Genomic DNA, 6745 nt, shown 5'->3' on the forward strand with positions numbered 1-6745 from the left:
TAAACCACAGAATGAAGAGAGGTCCTTCTCTGATAATACCCTGACACCACATTCAGCAACCATTTCAAATGGTTGCCCTTCCCCAACCCAGAACACTTCATTGGTGAGCATGGGTTTTGTGTCATTATAAATGACACTTCTCTTCCTTTCCAGATTGATGTGCTGTGCACCTGCTTTTCCTGACCTTTATTCTTTTCTCCTTCAAAAGTAGTGACATGATAAAGCATATTCCTAAGAGTCTGTGTGCACTTTTACTTATTTATTTATTTTTGTTCTGATTTGGGCTCCTTCCACAAATATCTTGAAAACATAGCCTTACCTATGTGACTGTTTTAAAATGCTTTTAAATAAAGTTGTAAAAATGATAAAGAGTTCCGTGTGTGGGTATGTGTGTGGTTGAAAAGCTCCTGGTCATAAATTAATAGAACAGAAAATAAAATACAGTTTTGAAATTATTTTACGTTGGTAAAAATTATGTGTAGACATTTTAGAAAGAATGTCATATCCCCTATAACTTTTTCAAATTTTATTGAATTTGACATTCCACAGTTTAGAAGAACTTAATTTATGAAGACACTGACAAGTTTGGTCATAATGACAGAATTGAATTGATATTTTTTTATACCGTAGATCAAACCTGTAATAGTGATATTGGGGCTGAATTGAGACTTGTGAATTTGCATGTTAATAGCCAAATAGCTCAGAAGAAACACAGATGATTCATATCGTTCTGTGGACTAACATTCCCTTGAAAAGCTGTTTTAACTTAACAGTGATAAACAATGACAATTAAAATGTGCTCTTAATTATTGGACTGGAAACATAATTGTCTTGCTTTCTTCTTTAAGAGCTACAGATATCTTAAAAGATATAACTTATTAGACCACAGTTTACTGCCTTTAATCTAAACTACAAATACTTTCATTCTGAGTTTCCCATGACTACATGGGATATTATTTAATTTAACATCACACAGCAAAATATGAACTTCAAATGATAATCTTGCAAGATTTTATTTGCTTTCATTAATTTAAAAGGAAACTTTGTGATATAAAAGTGTTTCTTAAACTCCTGCCAATTAAAAAAGCACACTAGAAAACTCATCTCAAATATAATTGAAATGTAACTCTCAACAGCTGAAAGCTGCCATTTGGATATCTTTGATGAGGCTGTAGAGGTGGAGTCAATTTCACCTTTTGACAGCAATAGAAATGTGGCTCAGAAGTTTTCAAGTCGTAAGGTATGTTCTGGCTTTATTTTAAAATGGAAAACTGTCAGCTTATTTTACAAATGGACTTATATTCAATTTTAAGTTATCCTTTGTCTAGTGTTGATGCAGATGCTACTTTTTCTTTTCCAACATTTATGATGGATTATTAGACCAACAAGGGCTGGCCTAGTAATTGAACAAAACCTTAAACCACTACTTGAAAAAAGCATATTTGGGATTTTTAATAGACTTTGGAGTTTAATGAGCAGTTGTTCAGTCTTGCTGCAGTCTTCATGAAACAAGAAGTTTGGATTTGTTGTTTATAAAACAATTGCAGGCTGAGAATCCTGTTGCAGTTTTCAGCAAAGTTTAATACTATTCTAGTACCTATGAACATTACCACAGGGAAGTCCCTAAAGAGGCTCTGAAACTATTTAGTAAGCTATTTGGAGATAAAATCTTCCCATATCATTTTCTTCATATTCTTGGCTCCATATTTAATACAGCACTAGACACTTAACACCTATTGACTTAATAATTTATTAAAGACCAGTGGTTGATAGAAATACCATAAACAGAAAATGAAATCATTCATTCATCCATCCAACAAATAATAATTGTGCTAAACCCTGGCTGAGAGCTGGAGATGCAGCAACAAGCAAACTAGATAGGGTCTTTGCTCTCATAAAACTTACAGGCAAAGAAACCAAATTTCCTCTCCTTATGGGAAAAATTTTCTATTGTACCTAATGGCAGTAATTTTGAAATAAAATCTCCAGTTATTAGATAAACTCTTGTCGCTGATTTCAAGTTGAGTTATATTTTTGTAATGTCAAATACTGACTAGTAATAGCCATGCACTGCTGTTTATTTCGCTTACTCTATTGGAGTTCTTTGAAAATTAGCAGATGATTATCAAATACTACACATGTGCTTACGAGTATATCATGTTTGGGATTAGCTCTTCTTCACCACAATCTTTTTAGCCTTACCTGTTTAACAAACTAAACAAGCTTACCTGTTTAACAAGCAAAATCCAAACCACAGGTCTTGGTTTCTTCTTATGCTCAGGGGGAAGTGTTATGAAATATTCTTGAATTCTTCCTTTCTGGCCTCTGCCAGGAATTTTTACTTGGTTACATAAGCTCTGTGTGATAAGGACTTCTGCCCTGATCAATGAGAGCAGCCTGGCAGTGATTAGCATAATCATTAGCACACTGATAAAATTACAAAATTGCGTTTGTATATATTATGTGCTTTGCATTGTGCTAAGCATTTTACATGCATTATTAAATTTAACTCTTAAGATAACTCTATGAAGTGGCTATTGTCACTCACATTTTACAGATGAGAAAACTGAGCACAGAGAGGTAACTTGACCAAGATCACAAAGCTAGAAAAAGTTGGAGAAATATATGAACTTCAGAGATGATGCTCATAATCACCTCTTGCTTGTTGAGGGAACAAGATTAGGGAATATTCGTCTCTCTTACCTGTTGATCCTATTAATTCCAGCATTCTCCAGGAAGTCATTTTAGGTGTTTTTTCTCTGTCCTCTTTCACAGCTCCAAGAGATCAAGTGAGGTTAAAATTCAACTCACTAAGTTCTGAAATCAGCAATTTTTAAATCAGAAACTAATACAGCCATAATAGTAAATTTAAAGAATAAAAGCCTCTCAAAATAACTATGGGGTAACAATATAAAATTATAAAACAGGGCTAACTAACATAACTGTCTGAAATATTCAAGAGATATAAATAATGATAAAAGAACTTCCAACATTTTTATTTACTTCTCTGTCCCTGTCCAAGCTTTTAAGTGACTTCTGATGTGTGTGTGTGTGTCTGTCTGTGTGTGTGTGCAGTTCTGTGCACAAAACACGAGCATTTAGGTCCTCATGCTGTGAAAGTGGAAAAGTTAGCTAGGATTTTCTTCATAAGAATTTTACAATAGGATGAGAGTGTAACAAACCTTGAATAGAACGTTTCTTCTTGATTTCAATAAGCTGTATTTGTGAGAAGCATAATAATGTCTTCATTTGCTGGAAAGATATATTCAAATATAATGGCATAACGACTCTTGAATTTGACTATGAAGATAGAAAAATCTATTATAGTGATGTCATGCCCTGATAATATGGCTCTGTCTCTAGACGCATTCGTTACCTGCATCTGTGACCAAACTATTGGACAAAAGGAGATTTTTAGAAGTTTTAACTTGATGCATGGGATAGTGAATGTTCTTTTACAGATTTTTTTTTTTTTTTTGTGAGGAGGGGAAGGCAGTCAATGATTTCCAGTTAAAGCAACTTCAGGTTCTTAGAGATGGGCACTTTACAACTGTGTTGTCCTAGATGGGTCCTTTGAGAAGGAGCAGAGCAAGGAGGATGCTGGTCTGCTCTAAAGATAGGTTTGCAAATAGAGATAACCTATTAACTCACCTTGGAGGTGCCAAACACTATGATTTTAATGGCTCTTGGCATGGAAATTTAAGAAGCTCTGTGGCCAAAGAGCTTTACAAATGCCAGTATGGGTGCTGATCAATACTAGTGCTTTTAAAATGACAGTTTGTGCTTTTTCTTCTGGAGAGAAGACTTGCATTTGATTCAGTGTCATCTGGGGGTAGGGTGAAGGAGGCAGCTTTTTGCCTAGAAGAACTTTTCAGATAGACATAGAGAGAATTTGGATGAAACAATTATTAGTATTGCCTAAGATACAGGGTGACAGACTATTTCTGAACATAAGTCCCAGAGGGCTCCTGGCCCCCACACTGACGTTCTTGGTCTGATGATGCCATTTAACCTTTTGTGGTGAAGCTTGAGCTTTAAGACCAAAACATAACTGTACCTTCTTGTCTTGCTTTAGACCAAACTTCGGGACATAGTAATATCAGAGACTGTTTAAACAGAGCAATAAAACAACACACTACTTTAACTAAACCCAGCTTGCAGGGTAATTTTAAGGCAGCCGGATTGGAGGAAGCCTGTGCATTAATTTACTCTAATAGCAATGGGGGAGAGGAGGGGAAAGAGGTTGAAAGGCATTGTTAGAAAAAAAAAAAAAAGAAAAAAGAAAACCAAGAACTCGTGCTCAATTTCTTTCTGTCTTTTTTTTAAGGTGTTTAACACTTGTACAATTTGGTCAAATTATGGGCAGGACAGCAAGAGAAGCTAGTCAGTTTTAAAAGACAGAGAGCGTGTGAGACAGGACATGATTACTTTGCTGAATCTCCACTTTTTTTTTCTTCCAAAAGAGACAAAGGGAAATAGTTAAGAACCAATAGTGATGGCAAGGAAGCAATCATTGAGTTGCAGGATACCTTTGTCTCTAGGGGCACGCAGCAATTTTTCCATGTCTGCCACTGAGTGTCAAACCTTTTCTTTTCTTTTTCTTTCTATTCTGGATGGCCAAACTGATTATCTAAAATAGAAAATTAGCACACAATGGGTTTACTCTGCGATACCCCTTATGCAACTAATGGCAAAGCTTGTTAATTGGTTGTAAATGCCAGCAGGTTGCCAGGATAATACTTCAGAAATAAGCGGGTATTCTGATAATTACAGCAATCTTCATCTATAAAAGCTTAAGTAGATGAAGTAGTGGCTGGCTTAAAACCAAGATTTATCCCGCTGCACTCACATTAAAAGAAAAAATAAGATGAAAACAATAATGTAACAAAACAATTATATAGCAGGAAGCTTTGTAGGTTTTAGAGATTGTGAAAACTCAGAAAGTAAAACAGTGCTGTAATAACCAGTTATGGAAAAATAGGCCATTTACATTTGTGTATAATTAAATAGTAGGCTATGCAATTTCACTTTTTAAAGTAAACTGCCTTTTCCTTTTTTATAGGGCAACGTAGCCATAATTGCTGCATTAAAGCTTTAATGAAAGAAAAAAGCAGCAGATCAAGATGACATGTAACGTCTACATTTGTATCGTGGCGCTTTGCTTGTTTAGTAATGGGAAGCTACTGAGATTAAAATTGCAGAATTCTTCATAGTTTGTTCTAAAATTGCTATAGGAAGATCATTCAGGGTCTAAAATATACACAATTTATTTTTCCACCTTCAATCTGCAAGAATTTAATGGCTTTCATAACTAGTAGGTGGTTGGAGTTACGTTTTATATTAGAGAGAGAACTACTTCAGATCATAAAATTTATCAAAAGTGAATAGATCATCAGAATTTAAACCTTAAGGGACTTCCTTGGTACATTAGAATATTGTGCCATATATTATATTATAGTTAGTGTTTAACTTGGCGCAGTATAAGTTTTCTTATTCAAAATGTCAACAGGTTGATTTGTAACATATATCTTTTATGTTTTGCAGTTTCTTTATCACCTTCATTAACATTAGGATCTGGTGCAAAAGCCAGTTAATTCACATAGAAGAAGGTAATGTTCTGGAAAGCTGTTAATTGGCATGTGAGCTGATTTATTTTATTTTACATATTTTAAAGCAATAGCCTCTCCTGTGGGCATCTTTCTCATAAGTTTGACCTATTCTTCAGGTGTTACGCTCCATATAGGTTGATTATGTTTTCTGTAAACCATCCTTGGCAAATAATGTGAGCAGAGATTGGAAACCTTCATTATGTGTTACAGTACTGAGCACAGAGTATGAAAACATGCTAAAAACACACCAAGCAAAAGAGACAGCAGAATACCAAGGATATTAGTGCCAGAGGCGGGAGAGAGAAGCTTTTTTTTTTTTTCTTTTTTTACATTTATATAAAACCTACATGATCTTATTCTTCCTTTTGTAAAGAGAAGAATGCAAACACCACTGCTCGTGAAAGAGAACCTAAGAATGGACACTGTAATATAAAGGCCTAGAAGTCTGCCTTTTTGGGTTTTCACTTTAAGAAAGGGACTCAGTTGCTGCAGGGTTGTGTTTTGGTGTTGGTTTCTCACAGGGCTGATGAAAGGCATCTTTATCTATGTGCAGTGCTTCTGGTATGAAAAACTTTAAATACACAGCCTCTTGGAGTGACTGGCTTCCTCAGAGTAATCAGAATATGGCACTGGCATCCTGGCTGGAAGCGCGGGTAAGCAGAGCTCCCGAAGGGCCGTGGCACCCAGGAAACAGAGCAAGTGCCAGGCAGAGCAGCCTGGGTTGGGATGGGAATGTCACCATCTCACAAAGAGCATCTGCAGCCACTTTTTGTGAAAATACTACCTGAAAAGGAGGCAACGGGAGGGGAAAGGAAAAAGAAGAGTTTTTAGAATACATGTGGAAGAAGGGATCCCCTTGTCCCCCTAAGTCCTGTGGGTGAAAGAAGAGAGCCTGTTACCTGTGCTTGGCTGCCTCCTTCATCCTGTGCAGACTCGATGTGACAGGACTGGCCCTGTACCCTCCCCAACCAGTAATTCATGTCTCTTCACGGCTGGCAGTTGTTGCAGCACTTAAGATGGGCACATAAGGCATTTTGTTTTAGGCGAACTGAATTAAGATGTTTTCTTTAATCTACATCTTTACATGTGATCTGAACAAGCAGAGAAAATAGCAGAGAGAGCACTTCTTTCCAACT

The 6745-nt window shown here is 36.1% G+C and overlaps 1 long non-coding RNA gene across 1 annotated transcript; it reads left to right on the top strand.

Annotated features, from left to right (window-relative positions):
* The first annotated feature begins 1099 nt into the window (after nt 1-1099).
* Nucleotides 1100-6410, top strand: LOC105468140 (uncharacterized). The gene is made up of 3 exons (XR_979309.3): nt 1100-1240; nt 5545-5609; nt 6163-6410. It is a non-coding gene; the product is annotated as an uncharacterized lncRNA (long non-coding RNA).
* Nucleotides 6411-6745: the final 335 nt, after the last annotated feature.

The sequence above is a fragment of the Macaca nemestrina genome, chromosome 11 (genome assembly GCF_043159975.1).
Source record: "Macaca nemestrina isolate mMacNem1 chromosome 11, mMacNem.hap1, whole genome shotgun sequence".
NCBI lineage: Eukaryota > Metazoa > Chordata > Mammalia > Primates > Cercopithecidae > Macaca > Macaca nemestrina.